At 38.6% G+C, this 13055-nt stretch overlaps 1 protein-coding gene across 2 annotated transcripts in view; it reads left to right on the top strand.

Moving 5' to 3' along the window:
* Positions 1 to 13055, top strand: part of tspoap1 (TSPO associated protein 1) — a 136436-nt gene that overhangs the window by 9834 nt on the left and 113547 nt on the right. The window contains exon 1 of one of the 2 annotated variants that reach the window (XM_084413864.1): positions 6174 to 6268. The exons of the other annotated variant lie outside the window; for it this stretch is intronic. The gene's annotated coding sequence lies outside the window, so the exon portion shown is untranslated. Of the gene's footprint in view, positions 1 to 6173; positions 6269 to 13055 lie in introns of those variants that run through there. 2 annotated transcript variants of the gene reach the window in all.

Raw genomic sequence — 13055 nt, 5'->3', positions numbered from 1 at the left:
TCGGCTTTAATATATTGGCCAAACTTTCTTATTGGGTCTATAAATACAACATTAAAAATGAACATATATCGGCCGATACCGATATGGTGGCATCCCTAGTAAATGTGTGTATATCTATGGCTGAATATTTATTATAAATCAGGGTTAATGATTTGATGAAATGTTCATTTTGTCATCATTTACTCACCCACATGTTGTTCCAAACCAAACCTCTATGACTCTCTTCTGTGGAACACAAAATAAGATATATTAAAGAATGTATTAGTGTTTTTGCCCATATAACAAAAGTCAACAGGGTCCAGTCTGGTTTGCACCCCATTAAGTATCAAAATGTCTTGTTTTGTGCACCACAGAACAAAGTTATACAGATTTGGAGCACAAAAACACACTCAACAAAATATTGTTTTCGACAGAATCACAGAAAATATTGAGATATCATTTTTTGTTGTTGCAGACTCCTAATTCCAACTATTTGGTTGGTCGCTGAGATTGTTGTTTTGTGTGTTGCTTATGTTTTATTTTAAGCTAATAGAGTCGCTGGGGTCTGTTTTTGGCATAACTGGGTCACTCCCCCCACTTTCCTCCCCAAAACTGGTGCGAGGTTACACCGAGCAGCTCTGAATTATTGATATTAGCTTGAGATCAACCCAAACAACAGTGTGACAGCGCCAGACGCACGTTCTCTACATGACAAAGACCCAATAGATCATTCAAGCTTAAAAAGCCACGGTGTGTCTAGAAGATCTGCTTCTGAACTTTGCGGCTCTTTTATGGTTTTGTCTTGTGTAGTTTTGGTTTCATGAATCTGCTAGAGTGTGTTTAACGGAGCCGGTGGAGGCACTGTGTGAAACCAATGGTATGGTGTTTTGTGAAAATGATCAAAAATGCTGGCGAGGAAAGAGTTAAAGTCCCCCTGTGGTGAAAATCCAGCTTTTAATGTTGTTTATATGTCTGTGTGGTGTTTTTAAAGCGTAACTCTCGCCAAAATGCAACCTAGGCTCTTTTTGTTAATCTACCTGAGGCAAACTTTAGCTTAAAAGCATAACTAGAATGGAAACGCCACTTTTAAGTTTGACCGTATTTTCATTTTAGGTTAAAATGCCTTGTGATTGGGGCACTTTTATGATAGCATCAAAAATCACTATTTTTAAAACACTAAGAAGGCTCGACACAACATGAACCTTTGCTGGAAGTGTCACCAGGGGCTCTACACATGAACTCCAGCATTGAGAACATTGTTTGTGAACACAGAGTTTACTAAAGAGAAAGATTTTGAACAGCTCACTGTTGCTGTGTCCGCCGACATTTTGACAGTCAAAAATAGTCGGTCTCTGAATGCGAATAAACTGACTCAGAATTTTAGTATTGCTTCTTATATGAGGATCCTTTTTCAAATACAAGGTCAATATTGATTTTCACTAACGACAAAACAACAAATTATCCGTGAATTTATATGGAACTAAGCTTTAGGAGCTTTCCATCTTTACTCTCCTCCCTGTTACGGAGATCGACTATTTTTGACTGTCAAAATGCCGGCGGACGGAAACAACAACAGCTACAGTGAGTTGTTCAAAATCTTTCTTTTTAGTAAACTCTGCATACACAAATGTTCACAATGTTCTCAGTGCTGGAGTTCATGTGTAGAGCCGCTGATGACACTTCCAGCACAGTTTCATGTTGTGTCGAGCCTTCTTAGTGTTTTAAAAATAGTGATTTTTGATGCTATCATAGTCGTGCCCCAAGCACTCCCATTCACAAGGCATTTAACCTAAAACGAAAATACGGTCAAACTTAAAAGTGGCGTGTCCATTGTAATTATGCTTTTAAATGAAAGTTCGCCTCGGGTAGATTAACAAAAAGAGCCTAGGTTGCATTTTGGCGAGAGTTACGCTTTAATATGCTTTAAGGCAAACCATGTGTAAATTCATAAGTCGATGAAGTTGCTGAGTATTTCCTCCTTAAAACTGCAGTGAACCAAAGACGCTTTGAAATCGCTGGTGTTTCTGACGTCACAAACTACCTTGTAACCAATCAGATCAACGTGTGATCGTCAACCAGTGGATCTCTGAGCTGAGTGAGTGAGTGGAGGCGGGGCTCATTTGCATATTCCTAGAACCGCGCATACTAAATGAGGCGAGGGTGTCGAGTTACATTCAAGATATTTTAACGCATGAATAATCTTATTTTTTTTAAGGAAAAAAACTCATTTTGGTGATCAAAGAAGAGTTTTAAGGGATACAATTATTGACTACAGGGGACTGAGGCATATTTGTAACTTTTTTTGCTAACACATTTGTGTTTTTGTGCACAAGTCTGTGTGTTTTCTCCATATAAGTGGATTAACCGCGTCGGATGAGTGTGTTTGAGGCCAGAGAGCAGCTCAGATCTGAAGACTCATTTCATGTAGATGCAACATGTTACGCTGTGTGCTGTGGCCTTTCATTGATCTTAATTACGTTTATGGTCTGCCACAGTGAGTAAAGTGAACACCACTGATCTGTTTAGTGAAGGGTGTGTGTTGGTGTTTGTATAGAGTGAATTAAATGTGTGTAATCCAATTAGATCATGATTGAGATTACAGTCATTGCAACACTAGAAAAACTCAAGACTGTCTCTCCTTTTGTATAATATAGTTACATTGTGTGCTATATAGTATCACTTAATGTGAGTATACTGTGTGTGTGCAGATCTATTTTATTTCCAACTTTATTTATTTTCATGTGGTACATGAGTCAGCTGGTTTTAGATTATTTGGCAAAGTCACTGCTGATCCAATTTAGATAATAAGCCTGATGATGAAATCTCATTTACAGTCAAACCAAAATGTATTCAGACATTATTTCTCACATTATCACAGTTTATTCGCTATAGTTTAGAAAATGGTAATACAATATGACGAGAACTCAGTTGATATTTGACTGGTTTTGTCCATCCTTCTGTTTGACTGTCTCACACATGAATGATGTTGAATATCTGTCAGCTGTTAAATTTAACTACACAATTAGATAATACCAGTTTAGCTCAACCAATCACCAAGCAATGCTTCATTTTGTTCAGTCTGTGTGTAAAAAGAGCATTAGCAATTAAAGAAGAAACACTTCAGCAAAACATGATCAGCTCAAAGTGTCTTCATAATTTTCATAATTTTCTTACTGGTAGTCACTGTATGAAGAGTTTTGGGGTATAATATGTCACAGTTTACTTTATTTTGCAATCCTCACTTACATAAATGAACTACATCAAAATATGAACAATATCAAAAATTACATCTGGTGTCTGAATCATTTTTAGTTTGACTGTATATATGAGAAAGGAAAGCGAACTCTCGGTCTTGGTTTGCGACTGAAGTTTGACAGCGCTCCGATTGGGAAAATCATTTCTCAAAAACGTATAAGAAATGAGGAGCTTGTTAACTTGTGCCACTATTGAACACCCTCAATATTTCTTCATTGCATGAACCACCCGAGCTGTAAAATCCGTCTGCATATAAACCCGTAATAATTGATGAGGCAGCCATGAGCATCGCTGCCACCCCATGAAATTGTGTCTCTTTGTGTGAAGACCTGACGTTTAATGAGATGTTAATGGAGCGTGTTTTACGTCCGACACACACACACACACACACACACACACACACACACACACACACACACACACACACACACACACACACACACACACACACACACACACACACACGCGGGGGGTTTTCATCGGCTCTGAGTTCAGTTCTTCTCCCTGCGAGGGTCACACTGTATCTCTGTGTGTGTTTGCTCAGTGGAGAGGCAATTAGCAGAGGCTTCTTCCTCATGAGAGCGAGTCTGTTGAACTCCACGGAGGGGGATCGCACTGCAGGATGATTAGATGTTAAACCGCTGGGGTTCTCAGTGCGGTTTATCTGCTTCTGGATGTATTTGTCTGTCTGTCATAAAATTTAATTCACATTTTACTTGCAGTAGTATAATGAATCTCTGTTGGTGCATGTTATTTTAGTATTATTTATTTACTATAATATTTTTTTTATCACACACTCTATCTCACTCACTCACTCACTCACTCACACTCACTCTCTCACTCTCTCACTCTCTCACTCTCTCACTAACTCACTAACTCACTAACTCACTAACTCACTAACTCACTAACTCACTAACTCACTAACTCACTCACTCACTCACTCACTCACTCACTCACTCACTCACTCACTCACTCACTCACTCACTCACACACTCACTCACTCACTCACTCACTCACTCACTCACTCACTCACTCACTCACTCACTCACTCACTCACTCACACACTCACTCACTCACTCACTCACTCACTCACTCACTCACACTCACTCACACACTCACTCACTCACTCACTCACTCACACTCACTCACTCACTCACTCACACTCACTCACTCACACACTCACTCACTCACTCACACTCACTCACTCTCTCTCTCACTCACTTACTCACTCACAAACTCAAATAACATGATTTGATTTTAATGACATATCAGTAATTATAATGTATTAATGTATTCGTATTAGCTGTTTGATCATTGGTTAACATGAACTAATACTGACATCGGTCAAAAAGGAAAGTCTTTTTTGAAGCAGAACATAATAATGAAAGATTTTGAACTCTTGCCCATGATAAATAACAGTTCGCTATTAGACCAGGAACATGCATTAACCCTATTAACTGTATAAGGTCAACATTAACCCTATACACTCTCAAAAATGCTGGGATGTTTCAACCCAATTTTGGGTCAAATATTGGCAAACCCAGACGTTGGGTCAAAAATGTAATTAAAACATTTAACCCAATGGCTGGGTTTGTCCATATTTGACCCAAATTTGAATTGAAACAACCCAGCATTTCTTTAGAGTGTACAGTAAATAGGGTTAATATTGATTTCATGTTGACTTCAGTGACCGAATCCTTAGTAATAATGCACAGCGGTTGTGTTTGTGTATTTCCACACTCTCCTGTTTAATTCCACATTCCAGACGTCATACGTCATCGCTACCATTGTTTCACAATGCTAATATTGGAGAAGGTGCGTGTGGCCCTGTGTGAGAGTGAGTGAGTGAGTGTGTGTGTGTGTGTGAGTGACTCCTTTGGTCCTTTCCGTCGAGCAGCGCTGCCTCTTTGACGATCAATAGAGCGACATCATTCCAGCGTCATCTCCATGGAAACCATCCTGTTCTGCGTCTGTGATTGGCTCTCTCCCAGAACCAGCTTGAACGTGATTGGAGGAACCCCCCCCCCCCTCTCTCCCTCTCTCTCCCTCTCTCTCTCTCTCTCTCTCTCTCTCTCTCTCTCTCTCACTCAGCCACACGCTCTCCTCCTCTTCATCTTAATGTTGTTATCTCACCAAACACACATTTAGGCTGAGCACGGAGATCCAGCGTGAGCGCTGAGGCATCACTGAAAACAAGGATCTTTCCTTCATGAACTGGCACTTTCATGCGGAGGAGATGATAAGGATGAGAGGACGGCGCAATGAGCCGAGTGCAAATCCAGTCCGTGGAGAGAGAGGGAATGAAGAGACCTGTTAGAAAATAAGACATCTCGGTCTTTCTACACGGTTTTCCCCTTTTTTCTCTCTCTCTCTTTGACAGCAGTAGGACGTTGAGCAATATATGGATGACGGCAACACACTGAGAGCTTAGTGACTAAATATCACCAGAGCTTCATCTTTATATGTCTCTCGATCTACTGGAGGGACGTGCATTGACGTTTATAAGTTATTTTGAGAGCGATGCACTTGATTTGAGGTACGTGAGCTTGGCAGTGTCTCTTTAAGAATCGTATTGCGACTTTGCGTTGATGAATTGTTGTTGAGATCATCCTATCAAAACATCTACATCTCTTGACTCTTGACGAAGTGTGAGTGTTAGATGTACAGCGCTTGAGAAAAGTGGGATTTTTGTCCTCCATATCCTTGCGAATATACCCTTCTGGAGCCTTCCTTGAAACCTGTGGGAAATGGAGTAATGCATGACTTGTGCACTAGGCCAGACCCGTCCGAACCTCCTCAACACGGTTCACCCATGCCGGAGATGAGCCGCGGTGAACCCGAATCTCCAGCTGGGCCTGGGCATCCCGACAGAGAGAAGCCAGAGCTGGGATCAGATGCGCTGAGCGGGATGAATCTGGGATCCTCCACGACTAATGGAAACGGCAGTGTTACGGTGCCGTCCACTGTTTTGGGAAAACGGCATCATTCCCTGTACGAGGGGCTGAACGGATGTGAGGCGGGAGGCTTTGGAAAGGTGCGTTTCTCTAAAAATACAGTGTCCGTGTGCAAATATTCCTGCATCTTTGCGGCCCAGTCATAGTCTTTTTCTCATACAACCAGATATTAGATCGTTTAACCCTGGATTTAAAATAAGATTGTATCTTGTTTCACATTTCACACTGTTTATACTTCTCTTGAGTAGTCAGGTTTGAGGAATCCTGAGTATTTGCATATTTACGAGGTTAATCATAAGTAAATGTACAGGTATAATGTGCATTGATCATGCATTCTTATTTAACTACTCTGCAAATGTGGAAATCATAGCGTGTTTGTTTTTAGTAACATTTTTAGCTGTTTTTCTCAGATGCTGAAACTAAACGCAGTGAGTTTCTGTACAAATCTCATTAATATTTAATGAGGCATGCATTAAGGCAGTTTATGATTGGTTGAGTTTTCTGACACTTGCTGTACTGCATTGTTTCACTGTTTTTTTTGTTTTGTTACAAGGTCTAAAGCAGTTGCGAGATGTTAAACATAGGTTGACCCAGGGTTAAAATGTTCCATTATTCATGGTTAACCCAGGGTTAAGCCTAGTGTGAAAATCCCTATAGTATTTCACCCTGTTGTTCTTGTATTTATTTGCTGTTGTGTGTCAGAGTTCAAGGTCTAATCGAATCAGGACACCATTCAGAAATCAATCATGTCAATCACGAACACACGCAGAATAGAAAGTGCTTACTAAACTGACTCGGGGTGTTTTTACCTTTATATCGGCAGATTTTCTAGCCTTATTAGATGTATACATTCTTACATTTAATCCAATTAAATCTGAATAATCAGACTGGCTATTACCAATGAAATGAAATGAAATCAGTATCAACAAAATAAAGTTTTGCACAGCAGTAGTTGCACAAAAGCTGCATCTAAAGCAGCGTTTAGATGTATTTACATTGCAAAAAGCATAAATAATGGAAAATGTCATGTTTAATTCAAGAATCTCTGAGTAAAAAAAAATTATCTTCACCTATTTTTTAATGGAGTTGCCAAGTCACTGTGGTTTTGACTGAGTCATTGAATCATTCATTCAACCGATTCGTTTAAACAGCTGATTCATACAGAAATGGAGCGAGTGTCTCCGGTGCAAAACGGTTCTGTTGTGGCTTTTTTAAAACTATTTTCATTAGTGAAATTAAGCAAAAACAGACAATGTTGACAATACTGTATCTAAAATATAACTCACAATATTAACCTTGTTTATTGAACTGTTTTATAAAATCAATATCACATTTACAGTCGTTCTGATATTTTGGAAAAACAGCATGTTTGCTTGGTGTGATATTGCTTTACTATATCAGAAAGAAATATTAGAAAAAATCTCATAGAAGGTCATTTTTAACCTAATTTATTGAATTTTAGGTCGTTCTTATTGCTTACTAGGCTATATCATGCAGTGAAAGCATGCACTATAAAAGCAAGTGATATTCTATAATGTCAGCTTCCACATTGTTAAAACAACAGTTAGGATATATATCACACACCCTTATGTCTTGCCTGTAATGTGTTTGTCAGCAGCTGAATTCAGATGCAGTGTGTGACCGTCCTCAACCCATATTCCCTGCTTCAGACTCAATGTGGGACAGTGCAGGATTCACTTAATGCGGCCTCATTGAGAATCAATAGCAGCGCTGCAGGTGGTCTTGTTCCTGTTACTGACCTCAGTGGTCAGTGTGAAGGTGTGAAGGCGTGGCTTGAGTGACGGGCGTTTGGTGACGAGCCTCACCTCGCATGACCTTGACCTGAACATGTGCTCTTTTCTCATGTGCACACAGTGTTAGGGAGGAAATCTAGTGTTGCTTAACTGTGCTTTTCAGTAGCTGTTGTCAGAATAGTCTACGTTTTTCGACGACTGAGACACAAGTTGCAGCGTAGCCTGACAAAACATGAAATTACGGTCTTTTGTCATATTTTTTAATAAGATTATTAGCATTAGCGTCATTAATATGGTCTTAAATATATAATCTTATAATCTTAAATATATTGTATTTTTTTGTATTTTATTTTAGTACATAAGTCTTTTATTATAAAAAAATAAGTATTATTGCCCTTTACATATACATTTAATTAGTACAATTACTTTGTATTACATTATTAATTATATTATTATTTTTAGTTAATAATTTTTGGTAAATAATTTTTTTCCTCCATTATTATCATTAGCATATGGTTAAATGGGTGGCAATATCTTAAATAAATATATATTTAATATAATATTTATATAAAAACATTTGTTTTAAATAATATATATATATATATATATATAAAATATTTATTTATTTATTTATTTATTATTTCATTTCTTTGTATATAAATATATTGTAAATATTATAATTAAAATATATATTATTGCCATATATACAGGTGAAACTCGAAAAATTTGAATAAAGCAAACTTTGGAGTCTAAAGTTTAAATGGTGGCGTGCACAACAGATAATCAGTGTTATTCATCACACCGTTTGTTGTGAACATGTATGCAGTCTTCACATTGGCATCTTCTGTGTTTGCATTACAGTCGGTCAAGTGTGCTTTGCCTCAGTTTGGGTTCAGAATAATGTCTCTCAGCTGTACAGTTCTACTCCACTGTCTGACTGTTAAGGCCATTGCACACTGAGTCCGAAATTCGCATCCGAAATTTTCGCACGTTAAAAAAAAAATTCGACCTCACGTTATGTCAATCATGCTTGCACACTGTCTACGAAACTTTCGTCCGTAAAAAAAAAATTCGGATTGGGTTCGATTTTCTGCGTTTTTCGCATCCACAGCCAGTGTTTTGTGAGGTTTTTTGAAAATTCAGAGCCACCGTACAAGCGAACGACAAAATCCAGAATGACGTCTGACAAGTTGATACACTTCGTCTCGCACTCGCAGCACAAGTACTGTATGAAAAACAAAATGCGGATTACAAAGACACTGAATAAAATATAACCTGTATACAGCTGTTCTGTCTGCCCAGCGCTTCTGCCGGCCGCGTGTGTGTGTGTCCGTCCATAGACATAGGCCTACTGCCAGTTTCTGTTCAGGATCGATTGGTTCACGGAAATTGGTGGTCTTCTTTTTAATATGTGGCTCCAGTATCGCTAGCAAAGCATCAAACTGTTCCACTGACATTCTGAGGTAAATTTTGAATCGTTTGGGATAATTTCGCAACTCCTTGATAAGGAGGTGAAACTCTCCTTCCTCTCGGCGCAATCGCAGGATTGGATGGACCCAATATTTCCTCTTTCTTTTTCTCTTTTTAAGAAGAAAGAGGGCAACAAATTCATCCTCACTGCTTGACGAATCCATTTAGTATTTTTTGCGTTTTTTTCCGCAAAGGTTTAATAAATACGCATCGGACTCAGTGTGCAAGGTTTCTGTGCGTGACGAATTTTACTGCTGACGAACACGAAAAAACGCATACGAAAATTTCGGACTCAGTGTGCAATGGCCTTTATACTGTGATATTTCAGCAAATAAAAGCATGCATTTGGACCAGTTTTTAACACTTTTAAAGACTTTGAATATATTGCACAGTTGCATGAGCTACTTTTAAGATACTTTGCATTGCATATTTAGATCTTGACGGACCCTGCTCGCGATCTGCTTTGGTTTAACATCTCCTTTTGTTTCGCACTGAGGATCAGACAGACTTGAATGGCACGAGGGTGCCTTTTTTGTGATCGATTTGCACTGTCATTGTGAGAACATTCATCACAAATTCTCCATGTTGGTTCTGATGACATGAGGGTGAGTAAATGAACTGTTCCTTTAAAGGGCTGTGAATTCTAAAGGCTGGAGCTCCAGGGCCAGAAATAGAAATGAGGGTTGAGAGTAAGATTGGGACACCGAGAGGGAGGAGGGCGAGCTCTATTAGAAGGGCTCCCGTGGGATGCTGGGAGGAGAAATAGATGGATGGATGAAAGGAAAGATGGATTTTGGCTCATGCATGATTGAATCCGTGGTGGTGCCCTTATATCGCCCGTCCCGCTTCTCCTGACCGATCCGTGACACTCTCCAGCCCAGCGGGGGGCAGAAACGGTTCAGACACGGGCTGATAATTAAAAGGCCTTTCGGAGGACGTCCAAATTATCATCCTGTCTCAGTCCATTTAGATGTACACCGGTTATCCTTTGTCGTCCTCGTGCGAACCCACTAATCTGGGGGTATTTGCTCCGTACACGATTTCTTCAAGTGTTATTGTTGTCTGCTCTCATACAGACCACAGTGTGGTGAAATTGTGTTTTATACACATTTGCAGTGAGTTTGCAATGATAATTGTCTTCATTTACTCATCTTGACTTTCTCCTTTCGTGGAAAGCAAGAGATGTTTAGCAGTTTTCTGTTTCGTGTCGCTCTGTTGCAATGTGATTTCAAGCCCCAAATAAGTCTTCTGAAGCCACATATAATGTAAAGTTGATCTATGAACCACTGAAGTTCATGTGCATGTTCTTCTACGGTGTTGTGTTGCGTTTCTGACTGTATGCAAAAACGATTTTAATTTCTCCTGGATAATGTTCATGATTTAAGTCTTCATGTTTAAGCACATTCATAATAAACATCAGAACCAATGTGCAGGTTCTTCTACAGTGTCTACAGTTTCTAAATATACTGGTTCAAATATGTTAATAATACGCTCTTGCACATATTTTAAACAGAAGATGGCATGATTTTCAGCAAATAAAAGCATGCATTTTTGGCCCTATTGCATGACTTTTGAAGATTTTACTTATTGCATTCTTGCATGAGCTGTTTTTAATGGTGCTTTTGCATCATTTTTGGAGCTTGACGGCCACTTGTCCCGATCTGCTTTTTCATGCATTCTGCTTAAGATCTCCTTTATACACTGAGACATGCAGCAAAAGTCTGCGACATTCCATGTTATACTGACAATCCCATTTTTATGACTGGATTCTATGATTCCGTCCATGTTTTCCACATCGTGGCAAACATAGGGTTATACCCATCAGATTGGAACTTTTAATTTATTTAATTTATTTTAATAGTTTATTTATAACAGGGTCGATGGACTGCGTCAGAATTAGCGTTAAGGCGAGACATGGCAAGCAAAACTTTTTTTTTCATTGGTCAATTTTGAGATTTCGGGATATTTGTCTTCAATAGCATGTCTTCTTTCAGACTTGTGGTGAAAAAAAGTCCGAAATATACATTTAGGTCTTTATTTTACTTCACTTTGTCTGTTTGCGTCTGTAGATTTCTCCTAAATTCAACAAAAGTTGGCGTTGTAAATCATCCCACTGCTCCCTGTCATCACACACACCGTTAGAAAGCTCTCTCTCTCCTGTACAATGCTGTCGGATCCAAATATGGTCATTTCCTTTTTATCAGCAACCAGTCGTGAAAGTAAAAGTCGTTTAAGAGTTAAATCTAAACTCTGAAAGTTTAGATTTAACTCTAAATGCGCAATCTCATTGGCTGATATAAATCTTTAAAGCCCGTTTTCTCAAAATGCCTTTTCTCTCATTCTCCAAGTCCGAATCTCCACTTCAGTAGCACCTATATACACCAAACTCTCCAGTCTTGTACCTAGTTATATTATGAAGACATTTACAGAGGGATTTGTAAATATATTATTCCTAGCCTGATTTATATAACATATTATTCCAAAAAACATGGCGAAAATCTTTTTTTTTAAGGCTATTGACAGTATATTCTGATTTACAGGATACATTTTTAGAATTTTTCCCATCTAATATGTGAACACAATGAAAAAAGAATTTTTAACCTGGCTTTATCCAATACTCAGATTGCAAAATATATGCAAATTAGCACATATTTAATTAGATAATGTCTAATTTGCATATTCAAACATTAAATTACAGAAAACTTGTAATACATTTTTTTTCTCATCTTAATGTAGGTAATCAACTGGGAAAGTTTCATGGTGATATCAGCTAGTTATAAATTTTACTCTATTCACCTGTAGTGTCTCGCCTAACTGGTGATTTACAGCAGCTCTTGTTAATTTTGTGTGCAAGATGCATCACAGCCGGTTGTATTCTGTTGAGTATTTGGCTATAGAAGAGAGCTGTGTGGATTTGCTCATGTTGTATGTATGCTAGAACAGAGCAGGCTTGAAGCACACACACACACACACTGTCACGCATCGACACACTCAGCACCTGTCAGATCGCCAAACACCCGCCGTTGCACTGGGTGGCCAAGGTGACACTTTAGCACTGTAAATCTCCGACTGAGAGAGAGAGAGTAGATCTGACGTCTACAGTCCTGTCTCGCACTGCAGACTCCTCACACTGCGCCCGCGAATATCACACTTGTCCATATTTTACCCAAACATGGGTTGAAACGGCCCGGCATTTTTAAGAGTGTACACTTTTGTTGCTTGTTGGTCTTGTTTTCCCCCTCTATGTTCACTTTATGATTAGTCAAGGTTTCTTGCATCAAAATCAGCCATAGTTCTCATGATCATTTTCTGTCCTCATCCAGTCTGTTTTTGCTACTGTACCTTTAAGACGTATGCATGCATTAGCATTGACAGACTTGTTTGCATGTGCAAGTAATAGCATATGCATCAGTATTTGCACAGGCATATGCAAAAAAGTTTGTCAATGTTCATACATATTTACGCCTTTAATGCATATGCAAATATGGCTGGTAATATGTTAATGAGCATGTGGTTGTGATGTCCTTAACTAAAACTATAAACGTGAAATGAACTTTAATTTAAATTAAATATAAAAAATAAACTTATGTTATTTTAGCTATTCTCATTTTTCTTTAAAGTATGAACTAAAACATAATTCAAA

The sequence above is a fragment of the Rutilus rutilus genome, assembly GCF_951802725.1.
Source record: "Rutilus rutilus genome assembly, chromosome: 7".
Lineage (NCBI taxonomy): Eukaryota > Metazoa > Chordata > Actinopteri > Cypriniformes > Leuciscidae > Rutilus > Rutilus rutilus.
The sequence above is the reverse complement of the archived record's forward strand: the minus strand, read 5'-3'. Positions and strand labels throughout refer to the sequence as shown.